General features: G+C 35.8%; 1 long non-coding RNA gene and 1 other non-coding gene across 2 annotated transcripts in view; one reads left to right on the top strand and one right to left on the bottom strand.

Annotated features, from left to right (window-relative positions):
• Window positions 1-27,035, bottom strand: part of LOC143653112 (uncharacterized) — a 121,936-nt gene that overhangs the window by 58,338 nt on the left and 36,563 nt on the right. The gene's annotated exons all lie outside the window — the stretch shown is intronic.
• On the top strand, window positions 14,493-14,563 carry TRNAR-UCU (transfer RNA arginine (anticodon UCU)). The gene has a single exon. It is a non-coding gene; the product is annotated as a tRNA-Arg (tRNA).

Genomic DNA, 27,035 nt, shown 5'->3' with positions numbered 1-27,035 from the left:
TATGAAGCAAATAGTGACCGATTTGAAGGGAGATATAATAGCTCTACATTAATAGTAGGAGACGTGAACTCACCACTCTCAATAATGGATAGAAATCTATTCAGAAGAGTAATAAGGAAATAGAGGACATGAATGATATCCTAACCAATAGACCTAAAAGACATACATAGAACACTGCACCTAATGAATATAGAATACACATGATTTTCGAGTGCACAGGAATCATTCTCCAGGATAGACCATATGTTGAGAGACAAAATGCCTCAATAAATTCTAATATATTGAAATCAAATAATGCATATTCTTCCACCACAATAGAACAAAGCTAGAAATCAATTACAGAGAGAGAAAGGGAAAAATCAAAATATGTGGAAATTAAACACCAGACCCTTAAGCAATCAGTGGGCCAAAGAGGAAATCAGAAGCAAAATTAGGAAGTAACTTGAGGCAAATGAAAACTAAAATACAAAAACTTTGGTATGCAGTGAAGGCAGTGCTGGGAGAGAAATTTATAGCTCTAAATGCTTATATAAAAAAAGAAGAAAGATTTCACATCAGAGACCCAGCTTCAAATCTGGAAGAACTAGAAAAAGAAGAACAAATTAAATCCAAAGCAAGCACAAGGAAGGAAATAACAAAGATTAGACTACAGATAAATGGAATAGAAAAATAAACAGAAAGAACAAAGCCAAAAGTTGGATCTTAAAAAAGATGAACAAAATCAACAAACCTTTAACTAGACCAACAAGGAAAAAAGAGAGGATGCAAATAACAAAAATCAGAAATACACAGGGGATGTTGCTACTGACCCCACTGAAATGGGAGAAAATATTTCTCCTCACACAATGGGAGAAAATATTTGGAAACCACATATGCAATAAAGAATTAATATCCAGTTTATATAAGGAAATGCTTCAACTTAAGAACAAAATGACAACCTAACTTTAAAATGGGCAAAAGACTTGAACAGACATCTCTTCAAAGAGATAAACAAATGGCAATAAAGCACATGAAAAGATGCTCAACATCATTAGCCATCAGGGAAATGCAAATCAAAACCATGATGAGATGTCATTTCACACTCACTAGATTATCTACTGTTGAAAAAAAAGGAAAATAACAAGTGTTGGAGAAGACACTGAGTATTAGGGATACTCATTCATTCCCAGTGGCAATGGAAAATGGTGTAGCTGCTGTGGAAGACAGTTTGGCAGTTCCTCAGAAAGCTAGATACAGAACTTCCAACTGATCTGGCAATCCCACTACTAGGCATATATGCCAAAGAACTGAAAACAAGGGCTCAAAGAGATATCTGAACACTGATGTTCATAGCAGCATTATTAAAAAATGTCAAAAGATGAGAGCAAGCCAAGTGTCCATCAACCAATGAGTAGATACATAAAATGTGGTACATACCCAAAATGGAATATTATTCAGCCATAAAAAGAATGAAATCCTGCTGTATGCCACAACAGGGATGAACCTTGAAAACATCATGCTGAGTGAAATAAGTCAGATACAAAAGGACAAATATTGTACACTCTTATTAAATGAACTAATTGTAATATATACGTTTATAGAGATAAAATCTAGATATAGATTACCAGGAGATAGAATGAGGCAACAGATGCTTAATATGGACAGAATTTTTAACTAGGTTGAATTTGAGTGTTTGGAAATGGACAGAAGTGATGGCAGCACTTTATGGTGAGTGTAATTAACAGCTCTGAATTATTGATTGTGGTTGAAAGGGGAAGTTTAGAATGATGTATGTCACTAGAGGGAAAGCTAGAGATTAAAACATGGGACTGTATAACACAGCGAACCTTATGGTAGTTGATGACTGTGATTAACAGTAAAAATATTCAAAAGTTCTTTCATGAACTAGAATAAATTGCTGCCACTATGACGAGGAGTTATTTCCCATATACAAGTTATATAGGGAAAAATACACCTATCGGAAACTATGGACTATAGTCAACAGTAATATTTTAAAATTCTTTCAGCAACAGTAACAAAATAACACACCAATGCTACGGCTCAATAATGGGGAGGATGGAGGGATGTGGGATGTTTTCTGGTGAAGAATGCATGACTACATGATGATACTATGGTTGATACTTTGGATGGACTTAATGCAATAAAATTGCATTAAAAATGTGCTAGTATCAGTTATACCAAATGCTCCACACCAGTGCAAGGTATTAGTGATATGACAGTGTGTGGAAATCCTGTATTTTATGCATGATTGTTCTATAAAAGGACAACTTCCTTAATAAAGAAAAAGAAAAAATAAGTCTTTAACAATCAATCACCTAGTAATTTTACAGCAAAGTTGAAGAGTGAGATGCCTTCTATATTAACCAATGAAGAGCCAACTCTTTCCTTGGTCAAGATTCTGAAGGGTTTTTCAGCATGGGCATATACATATCAAATGAACCCAAAACACTGCATCAATGAGTTGCAAATATTATGACATTTTATTTGAATTGAAGTCCCATATGAAATTAGGAGGAAATCTGTATCAAGCACCACCAGTATTTTGGTACTAGCAGCCAAATTATTTATAGAGAGGGAAACCTAGAGATGAGCTGTTTAGACAGGCATTCTGAAGCACTCAGGCTTAGTGTTAAGCTGGTATAAGAGAAAATTGGTCCTCTACTCAGCGACCTATGAAGAAATCTGTGCCTTCTGTACTTTGTAATGGAAAGTGACTCTCATTGCAACCATTTCTGCCAGGTTATGGGAAAGCATGAAACTGTCCAGATCACTTCTTGGAGAGAACTCAACCTAAACAAGTTCTTTAGTCATCCTCATGAATGAACTTGGCCCATACCAACAGGAAATATGGAGACAAAGGTGTTATATTGACTAATCAACTGGTTTGATTGTGAAACTATGGTGGCAGCAGAGAAGATGGCTATCAAAGAGAAAGAAAGAGCATAGCTAGTAACTCCTGCTTCCTGTGTCTGAAAAAGACTCAGTTAAGGATGAAGACATTAGAATGTTCCTATTGTTCCCTATTTTTAAAAATTCAGTTTCTGAAATTAATGGGCACTGACACAACAAAATAAATGCAGGAACGCGGGAAACTGAAGGTAAGCTTATCGTGAAGGGACTACGGGAGAAAGCAGCAGGGAGGGTGTCCTGTCAAACTCACATGTATAACTGCACGTCATACTACTTAGCATTTGGTTATCAGTGAACTACTCTTCCCCTCTCCTTCCCTACACTAATGATTAGCTAGCCTGAGTTCCAACATATTTAATATGACAATTTGCATTTACGAACCTAGAAATGAGGTTCTTTAAATGTATTTCTCTTTTAAGATTTGCTCCCTTGTAATATATAAAATCTTAATAATGTAAATTAGAGACAAATCAGCATTATAATGAGCTTCTTGCTTTATTTATGATTTTGCACAACTCTTTTAAAGAGATATTTTTCTTATGTGCCTGATTATAGCACAATGTTAGCCCTTGGTAAAATCTACACAACTCTTTTTCCCATTTAATCATATGCTATTATGTGAAATCTTTTTGTCATTCTATATCAAATTTCCTCAGACTTGTTCACTGTTTATCTAACAACTATTACAGTGCCTAGCACCTTTTTACTAGAATACATGAAAAAGGAAAGAAGGAAGGGAGCGAGGGAGGAACAGAGGGAGGGAGGAAAGAAAAACAGTCCCATAGTAGTAAACAAATTCATTTTCCAGACTGGACCGGCTATTCACAGGATAGTGGGACTCTCCTTCCCACACTGTTTTAGAAGTCCCCAGGGGCCTCTTGTATCCTCAACCTGAGCTCTCACTTACTTCCTATTATGACCAAGAAATTGTGCATCCCTTAAGAATAACCTCTGAATCCGCACAAGCAATCCAAAACCTCTGGCTTCTCTCCTTGATCATCACCCATTCCTCTCTTTGCATCATTTCCATCAGCATCCTAACTTGAAGTAATATTTTTCACCTTCCCTCAAAAATAATAACAATCTCAGTTAACTACCACCCAATTCCTACCTTTGAAACTGCTCATGAGCTCTGCAGTTACACGTGGTGGTGAGGTCGGAACCTGTCACTCTTACTTGTGACGTGTTCTACCACTCTTGCATCTATGCTTACAATGTGGGGCCCAGGTGTCCTTACAAGCAGTGCTGCTCTCTTGTCCTGATGTCTTCTATGGGCAAACTTAGTCTTGATGGCAGCTGGCCTGCCGTAGACTGGCCTGGCTTTCTGCTTGTCTCTTTTTCCTTTTTTCCCCACTGTTCCTCCTCCTTTCTTTTTAAGCCTCCTCCCTAAAATGAGAAAAAAAATCCCCTTCATACCACTCTTAGCTCCATAAACCACAGACTACTTCTTCCAAGAGTTCAAAGTATCACTGCTACATATCTAACAGCTAATATAGTGCCTAGTATATTTTTACTTGAATACATGAAGAAGGAAGGGGGTAAGGGAGAAACAGAGGGAGAAAGGGAGGAAAAAGAGGCTTATCAAGAGTTGCATCAAGCTATATCTGTAAGATGAATCATCTTATGGGCTTAGCTTTCTCTCCTTAGAGCTCTAGTAATAGAACTCTCCTTAGAGTTCAATAGTAATAAAGTAATCGGCATAGTACATACTATTATATTTAAGACTGTTGCTTCCCTATATGTGAAGTCATTATCTTTAGATCAAGCTAATATATCTTGTCTTCCCTGAAGGTGATTTGCTTCACAAGAGCCTTCAGAGCAATAGATTCCACACGTGCTTAAGCTTATCTTATTTTCTGAGGATATTTGATATTAGCTGTAGCATTTTTTATCAGCTCATAAATACATTCTCAGACTTTTTCACCTATGGTCAAAATATGCCTATTTCCTGTGGGAAGCTTGGTATAATGAACTGCTGACTACATAGTAGATATGGTTAAATGATAAACTCAAAGATATTTAGTTCTAAATGGGATAAAACATCAAAGAATATATTTATCAAATCAACAAAAAATCTGGTAAGTCGGTGACCCAATATTTTCTCTTTAGTTCACATTGGAGAAAAAGATTTTACAGATTCAATTTGGAGATTAAAGAGATACTTTTTGAAAGCTGCATCCCTTCCTTGAAAGGAATACCATGAGAACATAAATCATTTAGGACACTATTAAATTCCGTGGAGGTAAATCAAGATAAGTTGCTTCGCCTATCTCTTTTTTCGTGGGTGTGTAATTTGACACTGTTGAGCAAATTCTAAAACATCTGGTGGAAAAATAAAAATTGAATCCTCCTTCTCTAAAAGTCACTATGGTTACTATTACGGTCAATCAGTAGAAAGATCTAAGGGAAAAAATTGTGCTAGATTCACAGTACAACATAAGGTGCTGAAGCATCACTCACCTTCTCTCGGGTTCCGAGACTCTGCACAGAGAAACTCTCCCTAATTTCTCAGAATCAGGGCATTCAGCAGGGCAGGGGTTATCAATCATTCACAATACTATTTCTCTCAATAAATACAAAATGTCACTCAGACATTTTTTTTTTAAATGGGCAGGCACTGGGTAATGAACCCGGGTCTCCAGCATGGCAGGCAAGAACTCTGCCACTGAGCCACTGCTACCCACCCTCACTCAGACTTTTAACGTTATTTTATTCCAAAGATAATCATATATTATGACTAAAAAGCAAAAACAATTGAACAATCATGCCATTTTATTCTTAGACCACATACACTGTCGATTCACACCATTATGATATGCTCTATTTGGAGATAAAGACCAACCATGCTGAGTTGCTGTATGTTCTCTATTTTCTTAATAGAGGAAAAGAGAAAGGGAGGAAAACATTTTTGAGTGGAGAAAGCTATAAATGAGTGAACACTTTAGATTAATGAAAATTATAATTGCTCACAGACCTGGTTATTGCTATTTAGTGACAAGAACAGATTTTTTTTCTGGTTGCAAAGTAAAAAAAAAATTAAAAATAAATATGCTGGTAGCATCATTATCTATCAATTCTGAGGTTGTCACATTTAACTGATTCATCATTTTTTCATCAGACCTGTTTAAATTCTTTATTAAACATGGGACCCAAATTAGAAAAACTTCCTTATTTTTCTAAGATGTTCTCATGAATGAGATGACTAGGCAATTGCTATTTTGGCCTTCCTGTTCTTATACTATACATTACTATAAAATAATGGGTGTTGTATTATCTTTTATCAGTTTTATAATCATGGGTTATTATCCACATGTGTTTGTCAATTATAATTCATATCGAATGTGTCAATTTTTGAAATAAGATTTCATCAATTGGCATTGTTGTCTTATCATTTTTTTCTAACTCAGAGCCTTTCTTCATATATTTTCCCAGTCTTAATACTGTACCTAAAGCCAGCAAGGCCAATTCACAGATTGTGGAGGTGACAATAAGAAACATCGATTCCTCAGGACCTCCTCAGTTGGTACTCAATTTACCTTCATGTTCTAGCTTCTTCCATGCTCCTGATGTATATTTCTATTGTTGTTGGTGATGGGTCATTATTTCCTCTTCCTCAACCCTTAGACTTGTCAACTGATCTTGGTTTTCCCAGATTGAACTTCAGTGGTCTCAACAATATTTTTGTCTTCATATTTCTCTTCAATTTATGCCTTCTTTTATTAAATTTTATTCTAAGTTCAAGTATTACAATATAAGTAAGGATAGCTCCCTTTGTTTTCATGCAAGTTCAAACTCTTTAAAATAGCTTATAAACTCTTCATGTTCTGCCTCCTTTTTACCCTTCCAGATGATTGTGGATTCTTGAAACTTCATGAACTTACCCAAACATACTACTTCCTCCCATATTTTTGTACCTTTGCAAATAATTCTAGAGCTTAATAGTCGTTGGGTGCTACTGATTATTAATTGAATCCACTATGCTAGCAGTGCCAATAAAAAGATCATTAAGACAAAAAATCCTCCTCCAGAAGGAGAATCTGTAATTATGTAATTAAGTTATGATTAGATGATATCTGAATGAAATAATAAAGAACAAGTAGGAATTTGTTAAGTGGAAAAGACAAAGTTTATTCCTAGAAAATAAAGTAGCATAGACCTTGTTTCCAGTGTTTCGGATTCATTTGTTCTGAGTTGGTGTCTGAGAATTTGTATTTCCTACAAGTTCCCAGATGATATTGGTATGGGAGAATTGTGGGTTTTAGGGAAAGAATATAGAGCCATGCTGTTTGAGCCAGAAGCAAAGTAACAACGAATAGGAAGCAACCTTTAAAGAACAGTAAAGAGACAGATCATAAAGAATCCAAGGAATGGAAAACAGGACTGAAAGAAAAAGAGGTGTATCCTTTTAGACGAGTGAACTGGACTCAATTGAATAATTTTGATTTAAACTTATAATTTCTTCCATAATTGGTCAAAGAGCACATATATTATTTGGGGTTTTTAATAATGTAAAATTTAGTATATAGGTTTTCAACAGAGAAATATGGAGTTTATTAGAAATGATAATGTTAATATCATAAACTTTTTGAATAAATTATATTAAAGCTGAAAGGGACCTTATTACACATTCCTTTGTTTTAAGGGGAGAAAAGGCCAGATCACATGGCTATAGAAATAAATAAAACTTAAATTTTCTGACTCCTAATGCACAGTTAATTTGACAAAAGGTAGCATATAAAGCATTTAATGAGCTAAGATTATTCCTCCTGACTCCACTGGCTAAAACCAAGATGCCTATTAGTTGAGCTTTGGTATACACATTTTTAAAATCCACTTATCTAAAATGTGTAGGTTTTTTTTCATTCCCTTTCTCTTCTTAAACTATTTATATAATTGGTTATTGCATGCTTGATATAAGTTTAGCTCTCATTTTAATTAGGGCCATTTCTGAGACTCAAATGAAAAAAACAAAATATGGTCCATAAAATACTGTATCATAAATACAGAAAAATTTACCATTTTATTTTTTTTGTATGCTAAATGGCAGGGGTCACATTTCATTCTTTTCCATGTTAATATCCCCTTATTGTACACCATTTGCTAAATTTTTGCTTGTTTGGTTTATTGTTTGCTTGCTTCTGTGGGAAGTATGTGGGCCGGGAATTGAACCCAGGTCTCCTGTATGGCAGCTGAGAATTCTAAGAATTCTGAGAATTCAGCTGAGTGAACTACCGTTGCACTCCCTACCACTTTAATTTTTGTTCTTGAAAAATAAGTTGGTGAAGTATGCAAACAGACTCATCATATTTTCATTTTTCAGTTGTATCACATCCACCCTTTCAGAACTTCATGAATGAACACGTACTGAAAGTTTAGACAGATGTGATTATTAAAATGTCAGTCTTTTACCTGTCATTTTGAAAGAGGATGCTTAGTAAAATTCCACTTACCTACGAAGCAGATAGAGTTGTTCATTCCTTTAAGATATAAAGTAAATGTAAAGTAACCTTGACAAATGAGAGAAATTCTGTAAAATCATGGATAATACTTACTAAAATTCCTTAGAAGGTATCCAGGATTCTATAGACCTAACACCCACCATTTGGAGAGGGGAATGTTTACATTTTCCAATCAAGCTAATCTTGCAATGCACATTCAATGCAATACATGAAAACATAAATGACATACTATTTTATTTATTAAAGCATCTGTGCTGGTTTGAAAGGATGTATGTCCCTTAGAAAAGCCATGTTTTAATCTAAATTCCATTTCATAAAGGCAGAATAATCCCTATTCAATACTGTATGTTTGAAACTGTAATCAGATCATCTCCCTGGAGATGTGATTTAATCAAGAGTGGTTGTTAAACTGGATTAGGTGACGACATGTCTCCACCCATTTGGGTGCATCTTGATAAGTTTCTGGGGTCCTATAGAAGAGGAAACATTTTGGAGAATGAAGATTCAGGGAGAGCAGAGAATGCTGCAGCACCACTAAGCAGGGAGTCCATGACCCAGTGACCTTTGGAGATGAAGAAGGAAAACACCTCCTAGGGAACTTCATGAAACCGGAAGCCAGGAGAGAAAGCTAGCAGATGATGCTGTGTTCACCACATGCCCTTCCAGCTGAAAGAGAAGCCCTGACTGTGTTTGCCATTTGCCTTCTCACTTGAGAGAGAAACCCTGAACTTCATCGGCCTTCTGGAACCAAGGTATCTTTCTCCAGATGCCTTTGATTGGACATTTCTATAGGCTTGCTTTAATTGGGATATTGTCTCAGCCTTAGAACTGTAAACTAGCAACTTATTAAATTCCCCTTTTTAAAAAGCCATTCTGTTTCTGGTATATTGCATTTCAGCAACTAGCAAACTAGATCAGCATCCAATTTATTACAATGGCAGCACTCAGATATTTTTAAATAGCCCAAATATGCTATTTTTCGAGATTCACCCTACCTACCTTCACGATTCTCTTGCCCTGGAAGGCTTATGCTTATAGATTATATCAGTGGACCCCCTTGTCCTCTAGCTTCCAGTTGAATTAGAATAATGGTAGGCACTTTTAGAAGATGGAGATGCAAGCAGAGTGTGACAATAGAATATTTCCTCACCCATCTTTTTTTCTGTTGATTTTCTTACCCTTTATAAAGCTATGACTCCTGGCAGGAGGCTACATCCATACAGCTTTCTTCTCTGAATTCTGACAATCATTTTAGAACCCTGCTCCAAGTAATTTTTGTTTGTACTACTGCTAGCACTAGGGTCTGCACTAATCGTGTGGTTTTCTTTAATAGGCCCTTGTGAACTTAACTTTGTCTAAGTTGAGGGTGCAGCTTCCTACCAGAATATTGAGATCAAAACCATTTCCACATAAAAGAATTTGATAACAATATAAACAACTCATAGTAAAACATTTGTAACAACATAAATGAATAATTAAATAAACAATAAGAGATGAATATGAACCTAACACATGATCTTAAGTTACTAAATGATTCCCTATAAATTACAAGTAACCATATGGTTTAGTACTATTGCATTGGCATCATGGAATAATTTACTAAAAACACCACAGGTAGGAAGTTTACAAATCACTCTCATCCAACAGAAAAATAAAAGAGCTGGAAAGTTAGAATCAACTAAGAATTAACTAAGAATTAATTAACCCTGGAACCAGACAGACATGTAGAAGAGCTACAGGAGCATCAAAGGAAGTGAGGCGCTTCAAAAAGTCCAGGTTTTGTAAGTTGAATCACAAACCTGTGACCGGTTCCCATTGCTCAGCCCTACAGCCACAGCTGTGGCCATGCAGGAAGAGTCACGGAGTGGTGGCTGGGGCCAGGGCTGGCAGAGAAAATCTCCTCCTCTAAAAGTTGAGGTTAAGAGTCAAGGTCTGTCTGGGGATCTGTGAGGGAATAGCACAGAAGCTGGCCTTAGTTTTAGCCCTCTGGCCAGCAGTGCTTCCATCTCTCACCAGCATCCACTGTATATAAAGAGCTAGTTCTTTTGTTTGTTTTTTTCTTCCTTCTCTACATGGGCATTTCCAATTATGGGAGATCCCTGAGGGCCTGGCATTGACTTTGGCCTTAGTTTCAGCCTTCTCTGAGGTAGTGACTTCTGGGCTCATACCAAAATCTACGAGGCTTTAAAGATCCAGTGCATTTTATCATTGGTTGGGTTTCTTCTCCCTTTCCTTGTGTTTTTTAGTGTGGCAGATCTCTGAGGGCTCAGTGTAGATGCTTCTCTAGGAAGTAGCATCTTCTGGCATTAAACCAGCATTATAGGGACATTAAAAGCTAGTATATTACTTTCTCTTTTTCTTTCTCTGTTTTGACTCTTGGGTCTGGCAGATCCCTAAGGGATAATCTGGGACAGTGGCCTAGGATTTGGTATCAAAAGCAGCAGCTTCTGGCTTCCCACCAGCACATAACAAGAGATTTGGAAAGGCAGTACACTTTATTTTTCATTCCTGTTTTTTTTCTTTTTTTTGGTGGGCATTCTGACTCTTTATTAGTACTTTTCTTTTCCTCTCTCCTTTTCTTTCTTTTTTTTCCTCCTTTTTTCAGTTTGGTGGTCTGATAAGTGGCATAACTAGACTTCCAGAGTGACCAAAGCACCATAGGCAGAATGTCCAGTTTTCAATAAAAAACTTAAAGCATACATGGTGACAGGAAAATAATAGCCAAGTCACTGGAAAAAAATAATTCAATGGAAAATATTCTGGGGGAAGCATCATTTCTTTAATTACTAACCCAAGACCTTAGAACAACTTTCATAAATATGATCAATGAACTAAAAGAAAACATGGACTAAGCACTAAAGGAAATAAAAAAAATGATATATGAACAAATAGAGAATTTCCATCATGATGTAGAATTATAAAGAAGAACCAAATGGAAATTCTGGAACTCAAAACTACAAAATCTGAAGTAAAAAAAATCTACAGTGAAGACAAAATAAAGGATCAGGCTTGAAGACAAAACAATTGAAATTGTCTAGGTTTGAGGAGAAAGATACAAAAAAATATAAAAAAAAAAATTACCAGAGCTTGAGAAACCTGAGGATACCATGAAGCATCCCAATATAGCATCAGAGAAATCCTAGAAAGAGAGGACAGAGATAAAAGGTCAGAAAAGTATTTGAAGAAATAATGGCAGAAAGCCTCCCAAATCTGATGAAAGATATGAATACATATATTCAAGATACTCAACAAATACCAAACTGGACGAACCCAAACAGAGCTACACCAAGACACATTATAATCGAATGTCCCAATACCAAGGACAAAGATAGAATTTTAAAAACTGCAAGAGAAATAACATGTCAAATATAGAGAATCCACAATAAGAGCAACATCCAATTTCTCAATAGAAACTATGGAGGCCAGAAGAAAGTGGGAGGACATATTTAAAGTGCTGAAAGAAAAAAACTGTTATGTGAGAATAATAGACTCAGCAATGTTGTCCATTAACAATGAGGATGAAAAGAAGACATTTTTCAAGACAAATCAAAATGGAGGGAGTTCATTATGCCCAAATCTGTCTTACAGGAATGCTTATAGGAGGAAGAGAAGGGCATTAGAATGTATTTCAGTTTAAAGATTTCTGGTGCTAGTAAAAATATGGGTAAATATATTTGTAAATAGTATTTTCTTTTTCTTTTTTTTTTTTTTTTACTGGGCACACAATTGTGCATTTTGAAGCAAAACTAGAATCAACAAGACTAAATTGTAATAGATTTAGATTGTTAAACGGGATGCCCCTGATAACCATTGGAGGCTCAGGGCCTCTGCCTCCCTGTGGTCTCTCTACATCATATTTCTAGCAGGGTATCCAAATACCTTCCCCAAAGTACAAAAGTGGAAGCTCCCAAGTCTTCTTACGTCTTATGTCCAGAATGAGTTAGAATTGTTTCTCTTTATCCTAATGGTTCAAACGAATTACAGATGTATCCCAGATTCAAGAAGGGAATTCACAGATTGTAAATGCTAAGAGAAGTGATTCACTGGGAGCCATGAATTTAACAGATTACCAAACCACCTAATTAGTTATGTCATAAGGTCAGCTACTGAATGTGAAAATACACCCCTTATAACATAGCTAACTGGAGATGAAAAGGATACAGCACAAATACGAAGATAAATATTCACTCAAAGTCATTCTCCCTTAAAGAACCTGAGCAGTGATCAGTGGAAAGGTAGCATATTTTAACCTGTTTCAGTGGTTCCTGAGGCCCAGGACAGAGCCTGGCTCCTCTCCAAGCTTATCTCTGATGAGACCCTCCTCGCTCTTGGGAGCTTCTTTTTCTCCCCCACCCTGAGGTCCAAAGGCATCATCCTCTTTCCTTGTGGGAGGAACAAATGATCCTCACTTTCGAATTGAATTTTTATCATTTGGAGCTACAAAATTTATGATAGGTATATTTATTTATTTATAATCTTTAAAAGGTAATTATCATCAACTGTGTTATCTAGAATTTATATTATACACTCCTCTCCTTCATTACAAATATTTAAATACTTGGATGACAACTTTTATATATTTTATACAGCATTTTAGTCCTCAAATCTGGGGGAAACAAACACATATACAGACATATGCATTTATATGTATATAAATATATACCCATATACATATAAAAATATACACACAAATATGCAGTATATTCAGGAAATATGCCAATCCTCTAAAGTTAGCCTTGAGATTTTAAAATGAGCAATAAAGCATTCAAAATATATATTTTTGTTATTTATAAAGTCAGCAGAAAACTCTGAAGTGAATTACAGCCTTGTAGGCACAATAACTGTTTACCAAGTAGCAGGTAAAAGCGCTTTTATAAAACCCTAAGTATATAAAAATGTTTTACTGTTGAACATTATACACAAAGGCATGCTTGAAATCACAGAACGCTAGGCTAACATTTGCAATAACAACAAAAATAGTGTTTGAGAATGGATACTTATTTATTTAATTCAGTTCCACTTCCTAGGCCAGACTGAAAAATGAATGAACTTTGAAAAAAAACCTGATAAGCATCACAATAGCAAGTGGGGTAAGCAATTATTTTTCTTTCTTTTCACTTGCAAATGACTTTCTATTTTTTTCTCCAAGAAATGCTTCCTGACTAAATATTTATACCATTCATATACTTTCTTTATTTCCAGCTTGATTTGCTCACATGGAGTGGATGATTCAATAGGCTGATTTTTAAATGAGTAATTTAGCACAGGAATCGTTAAAACAGTGCTTGTTTTAGGATTCAGTGACTGCATGTAATAGTTTAGCCCTGTGGCATAATGTTTAATCTTAAAAGATTTTGGAAGAAGAAAACCTGAGTTTAAAATCAAAGTTCGTCCTTACTAACTGTGCAACCTGAAAACTAAAGCCAACATAATGTCTTATCCCTAAATTGGACAACGCTAAGACTGGGCATACTTTCCTCGCTACATGTTCAATAATATTTAGAATAAGCAAAAACAACTTAACTACTTGACCTAGGAAATAGTTGCTCTTGAACTAAATAGCCTACTTATCAGTTCTAATTAGCTGCTTATAAGGATTTATTTTGAGGCACTTGCTAACTTTGCCCAGTAATCCAAAACTATTATATCATTAATTCTACACAATTCTCAACAATTATCTGTCTTGCAACACTTTTCTTAAAATCACCCAAACTAGGGTCTAAAATTTGTCATATATTCTTCCTCAGATTCCCCTTTCTGGAACATTGGTGATTTTTCTCCTACACTGCATTAAGATGAATGAATTTAGCTTTGCCTGTTCAACCATTTCTTTGGGGTATTTTTCTTCGGGGGTCAGAGGGGAAGTGCAATTGGGCTCCTGGGACTTTGACAGTTGACAAAACGAGGGGATTTCACTGAGATCCCTGCTATGCAGCCTCTTTTAGTCTGTGTAAGCACTTTAGTTTGTCATTCTCCACTGTGGCCAGGTAAGGGCAGCAGCCGTTCTCCTCATTCATATCACATTGATGACTGCAGTGGGTGTTAAAAACGTGATTTTTAATCAATTTAAAATTTTCCTATGTAAAGCAATGAAAAAAGTTTCATTAAAATTAAGAGGAGAGTGCATGGGTGGTTCAGTGGTAGAATGCTTACCTTCTGTGCAGGAGACCCAGGTTTGATTCCTGGACCATGCACCCCCCAAAATATGTTCTTATAAAAAGACAGAATCACTCACCTTAATGGAGAAAGGGAAAAAGATTACAGTTTAAAGAAATTCATATTTCTACAGTATATATTCAAAAATATGCAATGACTTCCTACTCAGGTTAGAAAATTTGGGCCAGCCTGCAGTTCAGAATTGATGTGTGTGATCTGTTTATTTTATTTAAGTTCCCAGAGCCATACCTATAGATTTAAGACAATTCCTTCACAGACTGATAAATTATTCTGATTTCTTTGTTGCTGAAGACAATATTTTAAATATTTCATAATTAAAAAAAATTTAGTTCAAATGGTATTTGATGATAAAGGGAGGTAACTAGAGACTTTCCTTTATGGTAAACTATGTCCACTTTAATTAGTAATGACATATTTCATTATTTCCCAAATTAAATTTTGCAAAGGACTTTTATGGTCATAATCTTATAAAATCTTAATAAAAACCATTAGAGACAATTACATATTTCTCTTAACTTTTAATTTTCTATATACTAAAGGGCTGACATCACATCTAAAGGAACTTTGTATTCCTCACATATCTAGCATATCCTTTTTACATAATTTAATAGCTAACTTTTATTATGTACTTACTATCTTGTTGGAAATTATTTTAAATACCTTATTTGCCTTATATCATCAAATCCCATGAGATAGTGTATTTTTTACAGAGTAAGAAACTTAGGCAATTTAAGTAAGCTACTCAATGCTACAAAGTTAGTAAGCAGCATAACAGATATTTAGACCTATGCAATTTTACACAGAATACCATGATCTTAACCACTAAATTGTGATAAACCCTATAATGGATTAGCAGTTACCAAACTGATAAGATGAATAATATTTTTTGCTTATAAAAAATTTGCTGATGATATTTAAGTTAATTTCTGACCATGTGAATGAAAATAATTAAAAACAAACAAACAAAAAAGTAGGACTTCTCTCCAGAATACTTTCATGTCAAAGATAAAATTTAGGTTAGAAAAGGCAACAAGTTTGACCCAGGTCACAACATATATTATCTTTGCTAGAATTTGAACTTCAGACCACACTCACTTTTGGGTTGTTGTCAGTGAGGTGACAAAATGTGCAGTGAGGATTAAGTTTATGATTTACTCATCAGTTCAACCAAGAGACCTTAAGCAAAGCACCCATACTAGCCTAGAAGTAAAAAGAAAATAATTTGACTGTTTGATGCTGTGGTAGGACAGTTGGTGGGAAACTCAGAAGTATGAGAAATAGGAATAAATTATCCACTTATTTTTATAGTTGTCACCCACTTAACTATTTCTGAGAAATAAAATATTGGGGAAGAATGTATCCAACAGACAAAAGAAATCAATTCAGGAATGTAATGAAGCAAATACAAAGTCAAGCCAAGCAATTGATAGGAACAAGAAACAATTTGTTTTAGGTCTGCAGAACCAAAGTAATATAAAGAAAATAGCTCATTTGAAAATAAAGGCCTGTTGTTTTCCCTGACTCAATGATCTGGCCAATAATTGATGTAGAAAAAGAAAGTGGGGCAAACTAGGATCTTACTGCATCCTAGTTTGATAACCTGTGTATGAAAGTGAAAAAATAAAGCTTATTAACAAGATATGAGACAATAAAGAAGATGATTAAATCCTAGAATCATAAAATCATACAATATTGAACACAAAGAAAATTTGGAACTGATCAGATTCTGTGTTCCTTTATTTAAATCTCTCAGTCTCCCAATCTTATGGTTTCCCACACTTTCAGTGTTTCTTTTCAAAATGTATAGTATTTACATCCTGGTCTGAGTTCATGGTAGTAACAACTTTCATATTTTGTTTTTCATAAAATCAATTCTTAACATTTTCAGAGAAGAAACTATTTTTAATTGACTTATAAGCTGAGTCATACATTAAAAAAGAGCTGACAGGAGATAGTAGTGATTATTAACTGGCAATACAGCATTGCTTCTACTTCCTAAAATTGATAATGTCCTGTTAAACATCGGCTTGTTCAAAATAGCGTGTACTACTAAGAGGGTAAGAGAAGAAGCAGAGATTTGTAAAGAAAGCCATAAGTGCTCTGTCTTAAGGGTGAGGATCTGACAGAGGAACTGTATTTCCGGGACAATCCTCTCCACCCAGAGATCTCTGCCTTGGTGGAGGGAACAAAGACAGTTAGTCCTTATTCCATTACAGGTTTACAGCTGGTTAAATCCAGAGCAGAGGACAGGTAGTCCTCACTCTGGGAGCAAGAGCCACTTTTGGTTTCAGAAGTATGTGACAACAGTTGCCAGGTTCCTCTTGTCTGCTCCCCTCATTCAAAGTGACCGCACTGTCTGTTTCACTGCACCCATGATCTCCTACTTGGCTTTACCATCTGAACATTAACTCCCATTTGTAACCATAACCATATCTTTATTCGTGCTCCCTGCCTAGCCTGACTACGTGAAAACAAAACCCAGCTCACCATTTGGACGGAAAATGTACCCTTATCCTAGAGTGTGGTCTAACATTCTAGCCATCCTTAATTTGAGGCTATCTACTATTAAGTTGAAGCTACCTATAACCTTGTTCTGATACACTTTATCAGAATACTATACAGCACAGCTGTTCCCTGAGTTATAACAATGATAAGGCAAGTGAATAAATGATAACAATTCATATCTGAAGCGCTAGAATTCAGAAACTCACATCAAGTAACTTTCTGATTACTAATAGAGGTCATGGCTATGTCAATTCTGAGATAGGAAGTACACTAGAAAGGATTTTCAGATTCTTTCCATTGAAAACATACACTTTCTTCTGTAAATAGATGAACCAAAAGGAACAGCATGAACTGGCGCTATGCATCAGTCTAGTGCAATCGGCCACAGGGAGTCTGATTGTTTCTGGGTAAATTCTTTACTGACATTGAAGACTGGTTCTGGATTATAGCAAATGCCACTGTGTGGAATCCATGTCAGCCAGCTGGCAGGTCCCTCTCCATCACTCTTTGAGCTGCACAACATTATTAAAGACATTTATAATGAATCCTTCAATTGCCAATTAAAATATTCTTTCTATGTGAAAACATAGTATAATATTTAATAGCATAGAGTTGTCATTGGCATGATATTTCCTTTTCTAGTTTCTTTATAAGAAAAATGGAGATAATAATAATCTCATTATCTAAAGATAAATAAGATAGTGGATGTAATATTTAGAGCAGTGCCTGATAATGCTAAATAGGCAACCATAGTTAGCTATAATTATATTACTATGAAAATTACTGTTCCTCTAAAATTTGGAGTTGGATCCAGCATCCATAGAATACTGCTATTCTGGCAGGATATATGCATAGAGGCAGATAACAGATGCCTCAGCTGAGCATCAGTTTATCTTCTTAATTTAATAATAAGAGCTTGTTCTCTTGCTCAACCGCTACACAGGAGATCGTGTGTCTACTCTTGAAATTTTTAGTGACATTATAGACAATAGCCATCCTGCCTATTATGTCCCAAGGGATCTACATTCCATAATAATCCCCAACTGACCTATCTAGAAGGCTGGCTATTTTTGAGATATTTCAATCCTGGCCTTATTCTCAATCTTAAATTTTGCCAAGACTCTTGGAGCATAATTGTCTGGCCATCTTATTGATGAATCTTGACTCTTTGGGAATGAATATGAAAACCTTTAATTCTTTTATTCACCGCCTCTTTTTGTACTACATATATTAGCCCTTTACCATTTCTCATGTGCACCTTGGGAAGATACAATGCATTTCCATTTAGCTTTCCAATTCTCTTCCCCCCTGCTCTGATAAGTACAAGGCTGGATCAGCAAACCACAGCCTTTGCAAATGCTCAGTCACAGAATTTTCACTCTGTATGTGAGATTTTCCTTCATTTACATTTGTCATCAAGAGATCCGATTCTTCAAGAGAAACAGTCCCACTGAAATTCTATTATAGTTGAATAAGGCTGGACCCTCCTTGTAGCTGGTCCCAGTTCATGTCTGCACTCCACCTTGGTAGTTTTCATTTAAATGAAAAAAACTATGATGACCTATTACTAAAATGTACTTTTCCCTGTGACATTCTTCTAATAATTCTTTAGATCAGGAACTAGCAAAGTATAGCCCACAGACCAAGTATGGCACCTCCTGACTTTGCAAATACAATTTTATTAGATTACAGCCCTACCTATATGTCTGTGTCCTGGGTATGACTGCTTTCACACTACAACTGCAGAGCTGGATGGCTGTGACAAAGACCATACGGCCTGAAAAGTATGAAGTATTTAAATGCTAGCTGACCATTTATGGAAAACTTGCTGACCTAAAAGCTGTATAATAGTCAAAACAATGGCCCACTTTTACCAGATATTCACTTTGGAAGAAAAATTAACCCCCTAAATTTTTCACCTGAATATTAACAAAACACCCTCTTTATTGTACAGATATTATTTAGGGTACAGATATTATCTAGGGCTTGTGCAATCATCGGACTCAAAACCATTTGGAGAAGAGCCTTTCTCCATTAAGCTTTTCTCTTTCCAATGCATGAATATGCATTAGCATGCATGAACATGACTTAGGGCAAGTTTCCAAATGGTTAATGTGTTCATTCTAAGTATTTCAGAATGGAATTTCTACAATTTTCCTGGAAATATTATTGAGTTGGAAAATTTCAACATACTCCCCCTACCTTCCATTTTTCTAGCCAATATTATGTCTTACTCCATTTCACTGATCGGTATATCCTTCATTAGATGACTTCTAGGGCAGGCTTTTAGAAGATGGATTGAGCAAATGAACCTGTTTTCTCCTCTAACCTCTTTGTGTTTATTATTCACTTACCACCATCCTAAATCCTCATTTCTTCTTGAAAAGTATTAGCTTGCTTTAGAGGTTTTACTTTAAGAACACCGATAAGAGAAGTGCTGTATTTAAAGTGTGGTTTCATTTCTTCTTATTAGGACCCCTGAGCTACTGGACCACACGCATGAGGTAAGGGAACACATGGGCTCCCTCTCTGACATGTTTTAAAAATCTCGGTAACAAATATTCTTAAACTCTGTTCCCCTTTAAAAATCCTCACCATCTCTCTGAATTTCCCAGGTAGTTTCTTTCAATTCTATCAGGCCTCATTTACTCATTCATTTGTTAATTTATTCATCTAATATTTATTGGAAGTCTGGCAAATGTCAATTACTTAGGCACTTGGGCCCCTGTGGTAAACAATGCAGAAATTACTGTGTAGTAAGTAACTAATTAGAACCTCCTCTATTTTCTATATTATTCTCGCTCATCCAGCTACTTTAATTTGCTAACTATTATCACTTTATGTTTTTATTTTTTAATTTATATACAGTCAACTTTACTTTTCTTTTGGAGTATGGTTTTGTGAGTTTGGAGAAGTGTACTGACTCATGTAACTAGCAACAATCCTGATAAAGAAGAATTCTTTTACCATAAAATATTTCTATTACACATTTGCAGTCACCCTGTCCACTCCTAATATCTAACAAAGGTGATTTGATCTCCATCTTTATAATTAAGCCTTATAAGATATTTTCTTCAGTCAATTCTTTCAGGGATTAAATAGAAACAAAAAGATTTTATTCTATTTCTGATACTCATCATTTACCTGTAAACTTCTAATTAGGTGGCCTATATCAAATTCCTTTTGCTTTAAGAAGTTTCCTTTAACATTTTTTGTAGAATAGTTCTGCTGGCAAAGATTCCTTTGGTATTTGTTTGCCTAAGAAATTCTTTATTTCTCCTTATGTTTTGAAATTTGTTTTTGCTGCATATTGAATTTTGAGTTGTCAGTTTTTCTCTTTCTTTTTTTTAGCTCTTTTTATTAATTAAAAAAAATTAACTAACACAACATTTAGAAATCATTCCATTCTACATATGCAATCAGTAATTCTTAATATCATCACATAGATGTATGATTATCATTTCTTAGTACATTTGCATCGATTTAGGAAAAGAATTAGCAAAACAAAGAAAAAGATATAGAATGATAATATAGAGAAAAAAATAAAAATAATAATAAAAATAAAAAATAGAAAAAATATATAAAAAGAAAAAAGAAAAAAAACAAAAAACACAAACAAACAAAGAAACAAAACAAACAAACAAAAAACTATAGCTCAGATGCAGCTTCATTCAGTGTTTTAACATAATTAAATTACAATTAGGTAGTATTGTGCTGTCCATTTTTGAGTTTTTGTATCCAGTCCTGTTGCACAGTCTGTATCCCTTCAGCTCCAATTACCCATTATCTTACCCTGTTTCTAACTCCTGCTGGTCTCTGTTACCAATGACATATTCCAAGTTTATTCTTGAATGTCGGTTCACATCAGTGGGACCATACAGTATTTGTCTTTTAGTTTTTGGCTAGACTCACTCAGCATAATGTTCTCTAGGTCCATCCATGTTATTACATGCTTCATAACTTTATCCTGTCTTAAGGCTGCATAATATTCCATCGTATGTATATACCACAGTTTGTTTAGCCACTCGTCTGTTGATGGACATTTTGGCTGTTTCCATTTCTTTGCGATTGTAAATAACGCTGCTATAAACATTGGTGTGCAAATGTCCGTTTGTGTCTTTGCCCTCAAGTCCTTTGAGTAGATACCTAGCAATGGTATTGCTGGGTCATATGACAATTCTATATTCAGTTTTTTGAGGAACTGCCAAACTGCCTTCCACAGTGGTTGCACCATTTGACATTCCCACCAACAGTGGATAAGTGTGCCTCTTTCTCCACATCCTCTCCAGCACTTGTCATTTTCTGTTTTGTTGATAATGGCCATTCTGGTGGGTGTGAGATGATATCTCATTGTGGTTTTGATTTGCATTTCTCTAATGGCCAGGGACATTGAGCATCTCTTCATGTGCCTTTTAGCCATTTGTATTTCCTCTTCTGAGAGGTGTCTGTTCAAGTCTTTTTCCCATTTTGTAATTGGGTTGGCTGTCTTTTTGTTGTTGAGTTGGACAATCTCTTTATAAATTCTGGATACTAGACCTTTATCTGATATGTCGTTTCCAAATATTGTCTCCCATTGTGTAGGCTGTCTTTCTACTTTCTTGATGCAGTTCTTTGATGCACAAAAGTGTTTAATTTTGAGGAGCTCCCATTTATTTATTTATTTCTTAGTGCTCTTGCTTTAGGTTTAAGGTCCATAAAACCGCCTCCAATTGTAAGTTTCATAAGATATCTCCCTACATTTTCCTCTAACTGTTTTATGGTCTTAGACCTAATGTTTAGATCTTTGATCCATTTTGAGTTAACTTTTGTATAGGGTGTGAGATACGGGTCTTCTTTCATTCTTTTGCATATGGATATCCAGTTCTCTAGGCACCATTTATCGAAGAGACTGTTCTGTCCCAGGTGAGTTGGCTTGACTGCCTTATCAAAGATCAAATGTCCATAGATGAGAGGGTCTATATCTGAGCACTCTATTCGATTCCATTGGTCGATATATCTATCTTTATGCCAATACCATGCTGTTTTGACCACTGTGGCTTCATAATATGCCTTAAAGCCAGGCAGCGTGAGACCTCCAGCTTCGTTTTTTTTCCTCAAGATACTTTTAGCAATTCGGGGCACCCTGCCCTTCCAGATAAATTTGCTTATTGATTTTTCTATTTCTGAAAAATAAGTTGTTGGGATTTTGATTGGTATTGCATTGAATCTGTAAATCAATTTAGGTAGGATTGACATCTTAACTATATTTAGTCTTCCAATCCATGAACACGGTATGCCCTTCCATCTATTTAGGTCTTCTGTGATTTTTTTTTAACAGTTTTTTGTAGTTTTCTTTGTATAGGTTTTTTGTCTCTTTAGCTAAATTTATTCCTGGGTATTTTATTCTTTTAGTTGCAGTTGTAAATGGAATTCATTTCTTGATTTCCCCCTCAGCTTATTCATTGCTAGTGTATAGAAATGCTACAGATTTTTGAATATGGATCTTGTAACCTGCTACTTTACTGTACTCATTTATTAGCTCTAGTAGTTTTGTTATGGATTTTTCCGGGTTTTCGACGTATAATATCATATCGTCTGCAAACAGTGATAGTTTTTACTTCTTCTTTTCCAATTTTGATACCTTGTATTTCTTTTTCTTGTCTAATTGCTCTGGCTAGACCCTCCAACACGATGTTGAATAATAGTGGTGATAATGGACATCCTTGTCTTATTCCTGATCTTAGGGGGAAAGTTTTCAGTTTTTCCCCATTGAGGATGATATTAGCTGTGGGTTTTTCATATATTCCCTCTATCATTTTAAGGAAGTTCCCTTGTATTCCTATCTTTTGAAGTGTTTTCAACAGGAAAGGATGTTGAATCTTGTCAAATGCCTTCTCTGCATCAATTGAGATGATCATGTGATTTTTCTGCTTTGATTTGTTGATATGGTGTATTATGTTAATTGATTTTCTTATGTTGAACCATCCTTGCATACCTGGGATGAATCCTACTTGGTCATGATGTATAATTCTTTTAATGTGTTGTTGGATTCGATTTGCTAGAATTTTGTTGAGGATTTTTGCATCTATATTCCTTAGAGAGATTGGTCTGTAGTTTTCTTTTTTTGTAATATCTTTGCCTGGTTTTGGTATGAGGGTGATATTGGCTTCATAGAATGAATTAGGTAGCTTTCCCTCCACTTCGATTTTTTTGAAGAGTTTGAGGAGAGTTGGTACTAATTCTTTCTGGAATGTTTGGTAGAATTCACATGTGAAGCTGTCTGGTCCTGGACTTTTCTTTTTGGGAAGCTTTTGAATGACTGATTCAATTTCTTTAATTGTGATTGCTTTGTTGAGGTCATCTATTTCTTCTTGAGTCAAAGTTGGTTGTTCATGTCTTTCCAGGAACCCGTCCATTTCATCTAAATTGTTGTATTTATTAGCGTAAAGTTGTTCAGAGTATCCTGTTATTACCTCCTTTATTTCTGTGAGGTCAGTGGTTATGTCTCCTCTTCCATTTCTGATCTTATTTATTTGCATCCTCTCTCTTCTTCTTTTTGTCAATCTTGCTAAGGGCCCATCAATCTTATTGATTTTCTCATAGAACCAACTTCTGGTCTTATTGATTTTCTCTATTGTTTTCATGTTTTCAATTTCATTTATTTCTGCTCTAATCTTTGTTATTTCTTTCCTTTTGCTGACTTTGGAGTTAGTTTGCTGTTCTTTCTCCAGTTCTTCCAAGTGGACAGTTAATTCCTGAATTTTTGCCTTTTCTTCTTTTCTGATATAGGCATTTAGGGCAATAAATTTCCCTCTTAGCACTGCCTTTGCTGCGTCCCATAGGTTTTGATATGTTGTGTTTTCATTTTCATTCACCTCGAGATATTTACTAATTTCTCTTGCAATTTCTTCCTTGACCCACTCGTTGTTTAAGAGTGTGTTGTTGAGACTCCACATATTTGTGAATTTTCTGGCACTCCGCCTATTATTGATTTCCAGCTTCATTCCTTTATGATCCGATAAAGTGTTGTGTATGATTTCAATCTTTTTTAATTTGGTAAGACTTGCTTTGTGACCCAGCATATGGTCTATCTTTGAGAATGATCCATGAGCACTTGAGAAAAAGGTGCATCCTGCTCTTGTGGGATGTAATGTCCTATAAATGTCTGTTAAGTCTAGCTCATTTATTGTAATATTCAAATTCTCTATTTCTTTATTGATCCTCTGTCTAGATGTCATGTCCATTGATGAGAGTGGCGAATTGAAGTCTCTAACTATTATGATAGATGTGTCTATTTCTCTTTTCAGTGTTTGCAGTGTATTCCTCACGTATTTTGGGGCATTCTGGTTCGGTGCATAAATATTTATGATTGTTATGTCTTCTTGTTTAATTGCTCCTTTTATTAGTAGATAGTGTCCTTCTTTGTCTCTTTTAACTGTTTTACATTTGAAGTCTAATTTGTTGGATATTAGTATAGCTTCTCCTGCTCTTTTCTGGTTGTTATTTGCATGAAATATGTTTTCCCAACCTTTCACTTTCAACCTATGTTTATCTTTGGGTCTAAGATGTGTTTCCTGTAGACAGCCTATAGAAGGATCCTGTTTTTTAATCCATTCTGCCAGTCTATGTCTTTTGATTGGGGAATTCAGTCCATTGACATTTAAGGTTATTACTGTTTGGATAATATTTTCCTCTACCATTTTGCCTTTTGTATTATATATATCATATCTGATTTTCCTTCTTTCTACACTCTTCTCCATACCTCTCTCTTCTGTCTTTTCGTATCTGACTCTAGTGCTCCCTTTAGTATTTCTTGCAGAGCTGGTCTCTTGGTCACAAATTCTCTCAGTGACTTTTTGTCTGAAAATGTTTTAATTTCTCCCTCATTTTTGAAGGACAGTTTTGCTGGATATAGAAGTCTTTGTTGGCAGTTTTTCTCCTTTAGCAATTTAAATATATCATCCCACTGTCTTCTAGCTTCCATGGTTTCTGCTGAGAAATCTACACATAGTCTTATTGGGTTTCCCTTGTATGTGATGGATTGTTTTTCTCTTGCTGCTTTCAAGATCCCCTCTTTCTCTTTGACCTCTGACATTCTAACTAGTAAGTGTCTTGGAGAATGCCTATTTGGATCTATTCTCTTTGGGGTGCGCTGCACTTCTTGAATCTATAATTTTAGGTCTTTCATAAGAGTTGGGAAATTTTCAGTGATAATTTCTTCCATTAGTTTTTCTCCTCCTTTTCCCTTCTCTTCTCCTTCTGGGACACCCACAACACGTATATTTGTGTGCTTCATATTATCATTCAGTTCCCTGATCCCCTGTTCAAATTTTTCCATTCTTTTCCCTATAGTTTCTGTTTCTTTTTGGAATTCAGATGTTCCATCCTCCAGTTCACTAATTCTAGCCTCTGTCTCTTTAAATCTACCATTGTAGGTTTCCATTGTTTTTTCCATCTTTTCTTCTTTGTCCTTCAATCCCATAAGTTCTGTGATTTGTTTTTTCAGACTTTCTATTTCTTCTTTTTGTTCAGCCCATGTCTTCTTCATGTCCTCCCTCAATTTATTGATTTGGTTTTTGAAGAGGTTTTCCATTTCTGTTCGTATATTCAGAATTAGTTGTCTCATCTCCTGTATCTCATTTGAACTATTGGTTTGTTCCTTTGACTGAGCCATATCTTCAATTTTCCTGGCGTGATCTGTTATTTTTTGCTGGCATCTGTGCATTTAATCAGATTTCCCTGGGTGTGGGACCCAGCAGGTTGAAAGATTTTCCTGTGAAATCTCTGGGCTCTGTTTTTCTTATCCTGCCCAGTATGTGGCGCTCGTCTGTCTGCGGGTCCCACCAGTAAAAGATGCTGTGTCTCCTTTAACTTTGGAAGACTCTCACTGTGGGGGAGGGTCGCCAGCCAAAGCGGCTTGGGGGAGTGCCGCTCCAAATCTCCCAGCCGGCCTGGGAATCCACGCGTGGGCAGGGCGCCGGCTGCCTCGGTTGAGGGGACAGCCTGTCCAAATCTCCCAGCCGGCCTGGGAATCCGCGCGTTGGGGGGGGGGGCGCCGGCCACCATGGCTTGAGGGGACCACCTGTCCAAATCTCCCAGCCGGCCCGGGAAGGAGGGAGGGAGGGGCTCCTGCTGCCAGCCACCACAGCCCAGGGAAGCACGTGCCCCTCTGGGATCTCACCGCAGCAGATTCTCCCAGCTGGTTCTGCCGTTCCAGAATGGGGTACGCTGTCTTTTTAGTCTCTGTCATGGGTCCGGGAGCTGTTCTGTACCGTTTCTGTTTCTTTAGTAGCTGTTCTGGAGGAGGAACTAAGACCCGCACGTCTTACTAAACCGCCATCTTCTCTGGAAGTCAGTTTTTCTCTTTCAAGACTTTAAATATGCGTCTCAATTTTTCTTGCTTGAATGGCTAATGACAAGAAGTTTGCTATAATTCTTATCTATGTTTTCTGTAGGTAATGAGTCATTTTTTTCATGGCTGCCTTCAACATTTTCTGCTGGTGTTTGGCTTTTAACAGTGTGGATTTAATATGTGCAGGGTCCATTTTTTGAAATTATCTTGCTAGGTGTTCTCTGAATTTCTTGGATCTCTGCTCTGGAGTCTGTCACTAATTTTGGACAATTGTTGACCATTCTTTCTTTTACTATTTCTCCTGTCCTGTTCTCTCTTTTCCTTAAATGTGTCCAATTAATTGCTATTATACCATTTATATTGTCCAAGAGCTCTTGAATTCTGACTTTTTAAATTCACTTATTTTTGTTTTTGGGTTTTAGTTTGTACAATTTTTACTGATCTATCTTCAAGTTTCCTCTTTCCTTAACCATGTCAAGACTGCTGAGTTCAAAGGAATTTCTCCATATTTCCTAATGAGTTTTCACTATAGTATATCCTCTTCTGATTCTTTCCTATAGTGTCCACTTTTCTGTTGCAATATCTACTGATCTTGCATGTTGGCTACCTTTGTGATTATGTACTTTAACTTCTTAATCATAGTAATTTTAATT

Source organism: Tamandua tetradactyla, chromosome 13, assembly GCF_023851605.1.
Source record: "Tamandua tetradactyla isolate mTamTet1 chromosome 13, mTamTet1.pri, whole genome shotgun sequence".
NCBI classification, from domain to species: domain Eukaryota; kingdom Metazoa; phylum Chordata; class Mammalia; order Pilosa; family Myrmecophagidae; genus Tamandua; species Tamandua tetradactyla.
Note: the sequence above shows the minus strand (reverse complement) of the source record. Positions and strands in the feature narration are given on the sequence as shown.